The sequence below is a fragment of the Sciurus carolinensis genome, chromosome 4 (genome assembly GCF_902686445.1).
Source record: "Sciurus carolinensis chromosome 4, mSciCar1.2, whole genome shotgun sequence".
Taxonomy (NCBI): domain Eukaryota; kingdom Metazoa; phylum Chordata; class Mammalia; order Rodentia; family Sciuridae; genus Sciurus; species Sciurus carolinensis.
In genome coordinates this window covers 138,831,338-138,846,257 of record NC_062216.1, presented here as the reverse complement: position 1 = coordinate 138,846,257, position 14,920 = coordinate 138,831,338, and the positions used below count along the sequence as shown (strand labels likewise).

The 14,920-nt window shown below is 35.4% G+C and overlaps 1 protein-coding gene across 5 annotated transcripts in view; it reads right to left on the bottom strand.

Moving 5' to 3' along the window:
- The window catches only part of Acss3 (acyl-CoA synthetase short chain family member 3), a 175,847-nt gene that overhangs the window by 160,017 nt on the left and 910 nt on the right, over nucleotides 1–14,920 (bottom strand). The window lies entirely within an intron of this gene.

Sequence of the window (14,920 nt, the reverse complement as noted above, 5' to 3'; positions counted from 1 at the left end):
ACAAGTGTAAGCGCTTCATTTTAAAAGCCTGTGTTCCCGGTAAGAAACAGAAGGCCTAGAGAGGGTGTGGAGCAGGGAAATGACCTGCTCAGAAATGGATTTCTGGAAGAACTCCAGGAGAGCAGTGCAGATAAGAGACTTGAGAGATAAAGGAAGAAATGGGATCACTTAGGGTCTATTGGTTGGCCTAGGGAGCCAAGCTAAGGAATAAAACGTAGAGAAAGAGGGACTAGTACACAAATCAATGAAAAGGAATTAGAAGGAAGGGCAGTATCAAAGATAACAGAGGTTCTTATGATCCGTGGATGTCAAATTTAGGTTCCCTTTAAGGAAGACCTGGAACACAGAATGTAAAGAAACATTTTCAAAATAGCAAAGGACACTGATATTTTGTTACTTGTGAAACATGTTCCAGATTCTGAGCCAGCTAATTCATATATATTACATCATTTAATCTACACAGAATCCCTTGAGGAAAACAATACTATTCCCATTTTACAGATGAGAAATGAAGTTCAGAGGGTCCAAATAACATCCCACAATTATAAGCACTAACAGTGTTTTCTGATTCCAAGGAAGATGTGATGAGCCTATTGCCAATTTTCAACCTTTATGTGCCTATTTGAATCTTTGTGTCCTTCTAGAATCTCTGCTTCCTATGGGTAGAGACCATTTAATAACTCATTAATGTCACAAACCAAATGCTCAACAATAATGTTCAATAATTACTTTTTAAGTAAAAAGCCACAAGTGTGAATGAATGGCAATTGAAGTAGCACTTTTCTGACACATTAACACAAAGTAAGAAAAAGTCTCTGAGGCAAACTATCCACAGACATTGCAAAAACAATGACTAGCTCAAAAGACTACTATTGCACACAAACAGAGAAGGCTTTAAGCACTTTTAAGAGGGCATCATGTTGCTTATTCACACAGTGACACCCCATCTAAATTGCAGATACTTGGCTTTGGGCAGTGTCAACTGACTGTTCCAGGAAATCCTCCAAATTGAGTAATTACTTACTTAAAGCAGCATAATAACCGTACATTAATTTAACCACTAGGGACACTGTTTTTGTAAAAGTATTTGGAAAGCACATCTCTCTGTAGGACAGACAATTATTTTAACAGAGAAACGTAATGCAAATAAAGAGATTCTTTAGTCCTGCAGATCATTCCTGCATGGGTACATACACTCAGAACCCATCCACCAGCTCTGGCCACAGACTGCCTCATCTCAACATGAAAGAACAGCCCAGACATCTGCACCCCTGCCAGATCATCTCAGGTTAAAACTGGAAGAATTGCCAATGGTAAGAAATGCAGTCAGCAGGAAAAAGAATAGAAAAAAAGGCTTTCAGGAAATCAATACCTGTTATTTGAACTGAATCCACTGTCAATGAAGAGAAAAGGCATGAATGGATATCTTAAAGATTCTCGGGTTGTGAGTCATGCCTGACAATAAATTCAAAGAAGAAGGTGAGGACACCATTTTACCTTGTTTCATTTGTGTTCCTGACAAAAATGCAGGAAAAACAGAGAACTGAAGTGAAAGGAAATAGGATTTAGTTTACTATGAAAAGATTGAATTAACTTAATATTGAGAGTCAAAAGTAAAAGATAAGTTCCAAACATACTTCAAAACACAAGTTTATTCATCTTTAGCACCACATAAAAATAAACAAATAAAATAAAGGTATTGTGCCCATCTACAACTAAAAACATTTTTTTAAATGTTGACTACAATGTTAAATAAACTTAAGAGTGTATTACATTTTTTTAAGGGAACACAAATTTCAGCAGTCAAACTCTTCATGATAGCACTTAAGATACTCTTAGGAACATGGGTTCCCAATCACATAATGCAGAAATACGTCAGCCCTGTCTAGATCAGTTTCCTAGAAAAAACAGACCTATAATTCAGGTTGTGCTTCAGCAGGTAGCACCAGAGAAACTCAGAATTATCCAGAAAACCAGGAGGGGTGAAAAGGGGAGTATTCTCTCTAATGCCTACTACTATTCCTTGGAGGGGGTGGAAGATTCCTCTCAAATTTAATCCTGTTGCTGACGATGAAGAAAGAAAAAGGAAAGGGGGACAGGAAGGAAGAAGAAATGGCAGTGGCAGCAATAGGCACAGGAGGAGTAACCCAACTTGTTTACGTGGTGTTACCATATTCTAGTTAAGGAGAAATGGGAGGAAGAGAAGGGAGAAACATATCAAAACTGAAATGAATGTCCTACAACCTGAGAACTTTAAGACTGCACATTTTTCCTCATTTCATATTACATCTTCATCTTACCTATCCATTCCTAGCTCTATGAGGTTATAACTCATGTAGAATGACACACTGCAATGTTCTGATGAAACTCTCTTCTATACCTGAGACTCCCAGGAGTCAGACACCACCTACACTAACTCTTTCCGCTTAACACTCAGAGATGTCCACAGAGAGGTGTTGGATACAAGCTCTTATTAAAGAGGAGGAATATAATCAATCATTTTTGAATGTCCAAGCACTTTTTCTTTCCATTGAGCCTTATAAATTAGCCTGTGATTGTTTCTAGAAAGACTATGGAACTGGGAGAGATACACAGGGAGCATCAATTGTGTCTGTAATGTTTTATGACTTATAATAAAAAGATCTAGACAAATGTGACAGAATGTTAAGATTTTACAAAACTCAGTATCCTCTAAGTTATTTCTATTTAAATATTTTGTAAGGAAAAGATAGTGAGAATTTTATTCACAAGATTTACCAAAGTTTTGGAGAACACTTTAATTATATATATCAAAATGTATAGAATTACCTTTTGATCCAGAAATCTGAGCATTTAAAAGAAGAAAGTAAAGAAAGAAATACACACACGCGTGCGTATACACACACACACACACACACACACACACACACACAGATAGGGAGGGGTTTCTTTGGAATGTCATGCCCACAGATGAAGCATATCTGCCTGTCCATTATAGCAAATAAAGAGAAACCACATCAATGCCAAGACAAAAAGGTTGCAAATTAATTTTATATTCAACAGTATGCTAAAATATTCTGTATTAAAAATTGTAGAATAGAAGAATGGAAAATTGCAACTTATTACAAGTGGAAAAATGAGGTATCAAGTAATATGAACAGTATAATTCCAGTTTTCCTTGAGAACAAAGAGAGACCTAGACTGTCAAAGAGAATGGCAAACAGATGTAGATTCTACATTTAAAAATACATAACACATATGAAAATGAGAGCATGAAAAAATAGGTGAAACTGAACTATGTCTATAAAATTGAGTTAACTATATCATCCCAATGTCAATTTGGGTTTTGATAATATACTATGGTTATGTAAAAGTCACCACTGGAGGAAGCTAAGTGAACAAGTGACTGTTATGTATTGATTTTATGACTCTTATGACTCCATAATTATTTCAAAATGAAAAGTTAAAAAGAAAAAAAAAAAAAAAGACTGAATGGAACCATAACAAATATACCAAGAGATATACTACAATCCTGTTTTAGATATTGATGCATAGCTGAATTTTCACCTTTTTTGTCTTTCCTGAGTTTGTCTGCTTAAAACTTAAAACAGATTTTATAGCTGAAAAAGAGGTATAAACCAAAATTTCATTCAGGAGTATTTCTGCATAAAGAAATGCCAGAACAAATCAATGCAAACCTATATGTTAAAACCTAGGCCTTGCATCTGTAAAAACTCTCCTCTTTCAAAATTAAAATATGCAACATCTTCAAGCAATTTCCTAACTCTCCCTCCACTTCTCACAAACATAACACAGATACCTTTACAAGGATAAATCACACTACACTAACCATAGGAAACAAAATATTGTGCCAAATAGGTAAAATTTGCACTGTGCCTTTTTTTTTTCTAGTCTTATCCTCAAAATTATCAGAGAACAATAAGCTACCTCTTTGGTAATTCCCCCACTGGCCACACACCACATTCAAAGATGAAACATTTTCCATTAGCACATGGACAATCTGAAACTTGAATACAGTGGAGCCCACTTAATTATCCAAGAGCTCATTATCTGACTGGTGCTAACCAAGCCCATTATTTCCCTTTAGTCTCTCTTTTGCTACTTGTCTATTCTTCACCTTCCTGCTTGTTAGTACTTCCACCTAAAAATGAGAGACTCCATAGAGGGATAAAATTCAAATTAGTTGATTCTTTTATCTATTAAAGGATTCATTAGTTGGAAAATGGCCACTGTTCACCAGAATAGAAGCCATGTGCTCTCGTTATTCACACTTCAACAGTAAAAGGTAATTCAGAGTAGAGTTGATTATAAAACAAAAGAGACTTTGTTACCCATATTTTTACAAACTAATTAGGCAGTCCATATCGCCTGTGACTGCTCTTATTAAACAGGGAAATGAAAGCTATCTTATTATACAATTAAACAATTGGCATTGTTTTTCAAACTTATACTCTGTCTGGACTTGCCCAGCTCCTAGAAGGCATTCAATAAATGTTTGATGAATGAACAAGACAGTGAATGAAGGCGTATGAATCAAGAAATAAACATATTAATAAATGAGTAAGTTCTCAAGTCACAGGGGAAAAACCACTTTTGTAAATATAACAAGCTAACAAGCATATATGTGCACGTGCACCTGGCTTGTTTTGGAAGTTGTAAACTGGTATTATAAGCATAAAATAGGATTAATTGTAGAGAAAATATGACATAATGGGAACCCGATACACTCCAGAGTCTAATGTGTCTGGTTTTCCATTCTCTGTCTGCATCTGCATACCAAGTAAACATTATTAAGTTACATAATCGTTTCTAAATTCTTCTTTAAGAATATTCTTGAGAAGTTGAAGAACTACTGTAAGGGATATGTTTGTTGTTGTTTTTATTAGCATAACAGTGTGGTTTGTATCCTATAAAACTTCAACACAAACACACAAATATTAGTATATACACAGGTACATACACACAAAGATAGACATCTATAATAAAATCATCCTTTAGAATTTAAGACATTTTGATTGAAGAGCACTAATATTTCCAGCAAATATGGCCTTTGAAATAATTATATATTTAATGAGAATCATAAAATCTTATTAAATGTATTTTCATCAGTTATAAATTACAAATTTAAAAATTAATCATTTTATAAATGAAGTAATGCAAGGTAAAACCTTATCAAATTAAATTAATAATTCTGTAATTACAGATCAGATTTCAAACATCTCTTGAAATATTATGATAAACTAATGAGATGTTTATGATAGACATGGAGAAGAGTTTGGGCAGTCAGGATTCAATATTTTTAAATTATAATAAAAATGACAAAAATCAGTCCCACATCTTTATAAAATTTAAGCATTGAACAGATTGAGGCAAGTTTTTATTGTAACATAAATATTAAGATTTTTATCAGAATTTTTGGTAATAACAAATTATGTTCTAAGAGGAAATAACGTTTTATTTTTACATTATCTGATTGTTATCAGTTTTAGCCTCTAATTTTTGTTCAGTATATTCATAAAAAATGACATCATAATGACATGATATTAATCCAACTCTTAAACTTGAAATGCTTTAAGTCTAATGTGCCAAGAGACACTTTTCTAGTTCCTACTCATATTGGTACTCAATCCACACCACACAAATGAGGTGTTTTCCCTCCCTGAAGTGTGGAGCCTTGTCCTGATAGATATAAACTCATGTCAACTGAAAAGACCCTCTACTGTAGCTTGAAGATCATGAGCCAATGAGTAGCAAAGGCAGTCAACTGTCTCAAAATGAAGCTTAGACCCATGAAGACAACAGAACTTTCAAACCCCTCAGATGCCCTTAGAGGATTCATAGATCATTTAGGAATTTGGTTGGATACATACTTCAGGTACTATCAAAATGTAATTTATACATAATCCAGACTTACAAGATGGATTAAGAAGTTTAATATGCATATGGTGATGATTTACAACAGTTCAACTGGTATACACAAGCCCTGCTCGTTCTGCTGTGGAGATAACAAATGTGATTTAGACCTGATCCCTGCTGTCCTATTACCAGACGGTGATTTATTAAATCACTGGTAACAGTATCCATGAAATGTAAGCTTAGATAATAGAAGTGATGTGACAACATGGAGATGTGATATTTCTTGCCAAACTAGCTTAAAAGGAAACAAGACTAATTGGCCTTTTAGAAAAGACCCATGTAAGATTTTAGGGTAAAATTCTTAGAGACACTGGAAGGAGGTGAAATTGAGAAAACATGTGCAAGTCAGCGCTGAGATAACAATGAAGACTTATTTTACTCTAAAAGCTGGGAAGAATGGAAGACATATAGCAACAAAGGACAAATGAGAAGGAAAGTCAAAATCTCTGATTATAATTTTTTAGAATTCTCTTGATAGAGAATTGTCATTGTCTTTTCTTTTACTCGCTCCATCCAGGTCCTGTCATCTGAACAGTCATATGTCAACCGCACAGAAGTTAGACAGTATAGTACAACTCATTACAGAAATTGGGTGCTACAGTAAGACTCAACTGGATTGAAAAATTAAGTATGACTACAGACAAGCCACTTATCTCCCTGTGCTTTTGTTTACCGTTTAAAAAATGCATTATAACTGCACCTTTTTCTTCTCCAAGATTAAAAAAAAAAAAACAAACAAAACGAGGGGTTGGGGATGTAGCTGGTAGAGCACTTGTCAAGCATGTGCAAGGCTCCAGGTACAATTTTCAGTACCATAAGACAGAGGGGGGTTGCAGGGAGCAAGAGAGAGGGAGAGATGCCTAATAGAACTTCGAAAGCTGGATGCAATGAGATTCCTGAGAAATGTGTCTTTGCACTTAACGTGAACCATTTATCAAGCAAGGTCTGTCCCTCTTGCGTGTGCAGAAGAAAACTAGGATCAAGATTAAGGAGAATAAAAGAAAAATGAGGAATACTACACATGAATGATTAAAAAATCAACAACTTTCATAATTGCAAACATATAAAATCTTACTATTTTACTCAGAGTTTAGAGGAAAGAAAAATTTTTGAGTATTTATAATTAGATTAATTAACTAGGTTATTTAGCACCATGTTCTCATAAAAATAACATTAAAGCAGACCACATGCAATGAATAATGTGGTCATTATAGATTTTTTTCCTTAAGTCAGGAAACTAACACAGCATTTCTAGAAGGAGGTTGATACTGCTTTCTACTGTCAGAAAATAGTACTTGTCAACTAATTTAAAGCTACCTTTCCACCACCTTTGTGTATTTTGTACATGATAATACGAAGAGTTTATTTTTTTAAATGAATCTATTATTCCATGTCTAATATAGTTAAAAAAATTTCTGAGATGTAAATTCAGATTTTTAAGCTCTTTTTTGTAAATATTGTTTTCTTTAAAAATGCCAAACTACTTTTAACAGTTTCAGTGAAAAGGGGTTAAGAAAAGAAAAAAAAGGTTAATCGAGATTAATATTATAGAAACAATACAATTAATTCAGAGCACAGATGCTCAATTCAGACTAATTGGATTCAATTTGTTGATCTGTCATTTATTTACCAGTTTTGTAAAGTCAGGCAAGGTGCATAGGATTTCAGTACCACCATTCCACACTCATTCAAGAGAACAAAAATTGATCCTACTTCACAAGGTTATTATATAGATTAAATAAATTAAAGCATTTGTTATTGTGCCTGGATCCTAGCATGGACAGAGTAAGGGTTAACTGTTCTTATTTTATGCCTGACATGGTACACACTAACATTCTCAGTCATTACAACAGAACTACAGTTATTATTATTCCCCAATCAATAGGATAGGTTGGATAAGGCTATAATAACAATTGCAAAATCTCAGTAACTTACAAAAACAAACACTCATTTTCACTCCCGTCACTCTACTGTGGGGGCAGGGGAACTTCCCAATACATAGTCATCTACATATTTTCATTCAGCAATCCAAACTGCTCCTATCCTACATGTGCTTTATAATGGCCTTTCCAGATGAAATAGGACAAAGGACTGAAGCTCCAGCAACTAAATGATACACACTGAAGTGACAAGGCTCATTCCTCTTACTGCATCAGCCAAATCACATCATAAAACCATGCCTATGTAAGGAAGGCCAATCCTGTGCTCTAGAGAACAGATTAAGAATGGAAATGCCCATCTCAGTCTCAGTCATTTCCCCATTTTACAATTATCTGGGAGCATGATATTGTTGAAGGAACGGAGCTAAGATTTTAAGCCAGACATTGGTTTGTTTTATCCACTAATTCTTAATTTCTTTACCTCCTACATACCCAAAGTAGGGTATCAGATAAATTCCCACTGGCAACAATGGCAAACTTCATTTGGACTTGATTGAGGTAGGAGAGTTAGGCAGAAGGTCCAGTCAGGGCATTTGTGGTTTAGAATAGCGTTTAACTCAATTGAGAATCAATGAAAGTCTACGAAAATAAGAAAAAGAGTCTGGAGAGAAAGTAAAGTGAGATCAGAGAAAAAGTAGACTTGTTCTTAAGTGTCCATGTATATATTAGCATAAAGTTCTTTAGCAAATGCTCAATAATACTGATTTTTCTGTCCCTGGATGATGAAAAATTTTACCATTTTATCTTACTAAATTTCTTACAAATTTCTATATTGATCAGAACTACAAGAGAAACCAAGCACTCTTTTTCCTTCTTCTTCTCAATTTTCTTCTTTAATCTTCTGAGATTTCTTTACAGTATTGATGCATGCATTTAGAAGTAACATCTTAAAAGATTTACAAGGGAAGTGTGACTATTCTAACATCAAAACCTAAGGAGAAGGCATTCCTGTTGTCTGGAGTTAGCTCTTGAGCCAAAACCTGAGGATTTTAGTTGCTTTTTTTTTTTTTTTTTCTACTTAGGATAATTCATGTTTTAAACAGTAAGGTTTGCTATTTATTTGAAAGTCATATAATTAAATTTTATCCCTCTCAAACTTACTATTTGAAAGAGCTTCTGTTCTATTATAATCTGTACTCTTTCAAACTTGGAATTCTTAAACTTTAATTTTCCTAGACATCATAAGAACAGTAACTTCTCCATTTTATGCACTCTTAGTTAATTGGGTCAAAATACCAGCAAAAACAAATATAATCAATACCTGTAATATAACAATTTCTCCAGTCATGTAGTTTAGATAAAGGATCTGAGTTCTACATTTACATATGCTTCTTAAAATTGTAATTTAGTGAGCTTATTGAATTTATATGTATTATTGCAAAGATTCCTTAGCCTCCCCCACTTTTCTCCTACAAATGCCATACTGCAATGGAAAGCAATGATCTCCTTCATAGAGTGGCTGCTTATTGCTTTTAAAAGTAGGGAAAAAAATGTTTTAAAGAGGCAAATAACTTCAGCCAGTGGACTTCTTTTCTCAACTAACAATATATGGCATGAACAAAGGAAAAGTACGCTGCCTTCCAGGAGGCACTAGGAGTTTGGATTTTCCCCCAACACCTAGGAGTTGATCGGTCACAGCTGATTGAATTTCCATTGTTCATTGATTGTGCCATTTGCCAGGCAATCCATCCCTGCTTATGTAATTGCAGCATTCCTGTAGTTCACTCTGTTCCATCCTAAAGGCTCAGCAGCATGACAGGCTGAGAAAATTAGATGCGGCCCAGCACCAAGATGCTGACCTTCAGAATATAAAATAAGGCCCATCTTTTTAAATCAGTCTTTCTTGATGAGGTTATTTTGAGGGACATTATTTCTAGCAGGTGATTTTTCTTGCTAACCATGTACCTTCTTAAAGCATTTTTATAAGAAGTGATCGTTTCAAAATTTAAATATACCTGTACTGTGTACAATGTTATGAATAAATTCATTTAATTTACAGTGTGTCAAAAGGGGACAAATGTTTCATCTTTAGATAACACTCTCACTTCAATCTAGAATTAAACATAATTTTAAAAACATGCAACTATATTCTTGAAAAAGGTAAGAGTGGATACAAAGGGTTATCACTGCAGAAATGATAACAATGTGAAATATGTCTATATTAGATTTAGTCATTTCATAATATGTGCATACTTTAAAACATTAAGTAGTACATGATAAATACCCATTGTGTCATCAATTTTTAAAAGAAAAAAGACAAAATCTGATGACTATGAAAGATTTTGCATAATCTTACTAAGTAGTAAATAAAATATTAAAAAATACTGAATTTCTCAACCATTTTAATATGGCTAAGCATTTGTTTGACAAAGAATCAAAGTTCAGGGTTTATGTAAAATCCACATTTATATTTTTCTTTTCCTTTAAAACAATCTCAAACTCACAGAAAAGTTGCAAGTACAAGAAAAGTTTGCTCCATAAGAACAACTGACGTGATGTTCAATAAGCCCAGAATAATTTAGTTCATAATTGCTAGGAATAAGGACGTTCGTCTAGAGAACTGCAATATAATCATCAAATTCCGGAAATTAACATTGACACATAACCACCATCTAATCCTCAAACCCCATTCAGATTCTTTAATTGTTCCAAAAATGTCAATTACAGTGGAAAATATTCAATTCAGAATTACCTATTGCATCTAGTTCAGGTCTATTAGTCTCCTTTAATATAGAACAATTCCTCAGTCCAAAGTCTACTTTAAAAATAATTCGAGATTTGGCACTGGGTTTCTGAAACAGTTGGGTATTTGTAGAAAAAGGTTCTGGGCTTAGAGCCAGAATCCTGGGGCTATTATTACTGACCCAGCTCTGCCCTCTGCTATCTAGCTGTGTGGCCTCATCTGTAGACTGGCTTCAGTCTTCTCACATGTAGAAAGGCCATGAGGACCCTAACTGAGCAGCATGGGGGAATGGAATAACAAATATACATGAGTAACTCTCGACATGGCTCAGAGATTGTTCAACAAAAGTCAATTCCCTCACCCCTTTTCAGCTGTTTCCTTATCTTCCCTCTTAGACATAAAGTCAAATGTTTTGATATTTGGCTCACTAGAATCATTGTAGGACACAATAAGAATAAGTGGATCTGCTCAGAAGCTCTTAATTCCATTTCTTAGATATTTCTATCCTGTTTGTTCCATGAACTTCTAGTACCTTTAAGGAACAACAACAAAAAGAAACCAAAACGTTCAACTTGCAAGAACAGGGAGTCCTGTGAAGCAATGGGTTTCAAAATAAACAAAATTCCTTTCATTCCTACTTCACGGACTTTGCTTCTGCCTTTAAACATAGGTTTCTTCTGAAGAGGGAAGAAGAAAATGGATGGAAGGGGAGGAAACTTTTATTTTACGCAGGTACTTCCATATGGTGTAGACTGTCTCTCCTTTCTGTCTCTGTCAAATAAATCCACAAAATGCTTTTGCCTACCACCAATCTGTAATGCTCGATTCTGGCTTTGGCCCTCATCACTTCATTGACATCACCTTATTAAAAGTCACCAAGGATCTCTGAGTCACAGAGATTCTTTTACAGAGATTGAATTTTTTTCAATCCTAGATAGCCTCAGAATATCTCTAGAGCCCTTGACCACTATTGACTTCCCCAATTTGTATCTCTTCTCTCTTTTATACTCCATGACACTAAAATATCCTGCCCCTCTCATACTTCTTTGAACAAGTCTCATCCATTCCCATGGATTCTTTTTCTTGTACTTCTCCCCAAAGTTTAGTCCTTAGTATTTTGATCTTTCCTCCCCCATACCTTCCAACAGCATTCCCAATGTTTTAAACATTATTTCTTTATAATTTATACTTAAATCAAAAGCCCTACAACAGGCTGCCTCCTAGTTTTCAAGGTATTATCTGTAATTCCCCAATTAATTCCTCTCCTTGGCTATTTCACTCAAATTCTTTTTTTTTTTTTTTTTTTTTTTTTTCCCTTGCAGTGCTGGGGATTGAACCCAGGGCCTTGTGCATGTGAGGCAAGCGCTCTACCAACTGAGCTACCTCCCCAGTCCACACACTCAAATTCTTAAGGTTGCCATAATGTCTTCTGTTTCCTCTACTCCACTTCCAGGCAGTCACTATGTCTGATGTAATCTTGATTCCGGAAATTCCTCTCTTTCTATTCCTCCTGCCATTACCCTGGTTCATTAGACACCTTACTGCATATTAGCATTACTCTGATATTTCCAATTTCTGTTATCTCCCATTCCCACAAGAAATCTCTCTCTTTTTTTTTTTTTTTTTTTGGTTTGCGGTGCTGGGAATTGAACCCAGGGCCCTGTCCCACAAGAAATCTTGAAATTTGAGGTCAAACTTGGTCTCTGATACTACGTTTATCCCATTATCCTTTTAACAAAAAGCCTCCAGGGATCATCACTGCCTTAGTAGGCATTGCAAATAAAAATGTTCACGATGGCCAAAGTTAATGACCAGAACTGGCAGAGAATAATGCAGTGGTGGTGGGGACACTTATCAATAAGCACATGCACCATTTAAAAGGGGTAGCAGATGCTCAGCTCTAGCCAAGTGCTGCCATGCAGGAATACCTTCCTATTCCTGACTGATAGGCTCTGTGTGTATATATGCTTGCATTCCCCACATGCGTGTGTTTCAAGAAAAACTCAAAAGCTGAGTTGTTACAGAAAAAAATAGATTTCATAAGAAATAGACTAATATTTAAATACTGACAATTAATTTATAAAAAATGAAACAGCATCTGGATCAAACAAAGTCTCTCTGTAGGTTTTCCAACAGCGTGTAACTTATAAGGTTAATGTAAATGCTCCCATTCCAAGCCCTCTAACCCATCCAACAACTGTCTTTTGAAATCCAGTACCAAAAACTCAAGCCAACCGGTCTGCTATAACTATCTTTCAATGCCAATGGGCTCTTTCTGAACTCTACACTTCAACTGTGTTGTAGAAATACAGAAACACCTTTCTCCCTTTCTGTATGCTATTTCAATGTCAAGTTCAAAATGCTACTATTTCCTTAAACATCTTCTTGGACCAAAATGAAGGGAATATCTCTTCCATATTCTACATAAATTTACAGGAGGCACAGTTCCAGACATTTTCTAAGCTCCTATTTGATCATTAGAAATCCATGCTATCATTATTCTTATCTTACAAATGGAATTCTGGAAGCTTTCTCAAGGTAAATGGTAAAGCTTGGGTTAAAGTCAAGCCTGTACTGTTCCAGTGCAGAAGAATGAGGAATTCAAGTTTTGGTCACCCATTATGTGACAAGTGGTATACGCTAGGAAAAAAAAAATCCTTAATAAGAATGACAACACCATTCTGGGGATGGAACCCAGATGTGCTCTACCATTAGTTCCATCCCCAGTCCTTTTTATTTTTTATTTTGAGACAGGGTCTCACTAAGTTGCTGAGGCCTCAAACTTGTGGTCCTCCTGCCTCAACCTTCTGAGTCACTGGGATTGCAGGCATGTGCCACCCCACCCAACTACCAAACAAAATTTTTGGTAAGAATAAATCACACTGCTGAAATCAATTCATATTCAGTTTTTTATTATTCACTTTGATCTTCTGCATTACTTTGAGACAGGTAAGGCTGCATGATTGGAAAACTGCACCAATCAATAATGTGGATCCAGTATTATAAATGTCAGGGATCTGCAATGCACTAATTAAAAAAAAAATTAAAAGATCCTTTACAAAAATTCTCATTGCAGATAATATTTTATAAACACAATCTTTAGAAAATTTAAAAACAAAATTTTAAGAAGAAAAAAAAAAATCAAGATTTTAGAAAGGCAATCTCCAGATCTTCAATGTCTGTTTGCTGGCCTGCCACTTTCTCTGGATTCCCCTGGGTCTTTGCTGAACCCCACTAACCCTAAAATCACTCAAATTCATCTTCCCTCCACTACTATTACCCATGTTTTAGGTTTGGTTTCATGGGTTTTAACTTAGAATATCCCACTGCCTTCTTTACTGAATGTCTGCACATTGGTTTTATAGTAAAGACAGTCACATAAAATAAATAATTACAGTATAATGTTTTATGAAAGACACATAGGTACTGAGTCTTGAGAACAAAGTGAAGAAGCCACTTTTTGAGGAACACCAGGAGAGTTTCCTCCTCCTAAAATGATTGTGCTATGAGAATACAAAGAGACTCATTATTCCTCTAACATTTATTGAGTAGACTCTATTAAGACAAGGTCTTAATCCTTTATTGAGTTAATCCTCAATCTAGTCACTTGCATTTGAGGAAACTGAGGCTCAGAGAGATTAAATGACTTGCCCGTGAACACAGTAACTGTGAGAAGCAGATAGAGAGTCTGGCCATGAATCCCTGTTCTTAATCTTCATGGTTCCCAGAAAACAGTGGCTGTTTTCCTCACTGTTGTACACTTAGTGCCTGGTTCACTGTCTGGGTACATGGAAGAGGATCAATCAAATACTACTGAAAAAAGAAAAATGGAAATGGAGGGGCGGTGCTAAAATTGTTAATGGAACATCATGTAAACACTCCCCAAACAAATAAGAGAGGACAAGACCTGATGAGGATACAGAACATCTTGCTGATTTAATTCCAAATTCCCTACTCTGACTAGGGAGGCACTCCTCAAATGACCTTGTCCTTTCCCCAACCTCATTGCTGAGCAGTGTATTTCAAAAGACTACACAGATAATTTCCCTTTCTAATGGCTAGCAGGTGAGATCAACTGCACTCTTCAGGGCCTAGGCACACAGAAGCCACACTAAGTTCTCCGAGACTCAATATCTTAGCAAGTTTGGCATCTAGTCTGCAATGTCTACAATGTATCTTGTTTATTGTAATATAAAAACAATGCTTATAAATACTTAATAATTGCAACTCTAGGAAGAAAACTTCTCTCCCACCATGACTTCTAACACCACCTGGCCTGTATCTGCTTTCTTTCTGGGCACCCCCTGCTGCAGCTTCATATGTCTCTGTCCCAGCTACTTGGCACATCACATAAGTCCCTTCCCACATCAGCCCCTGACTC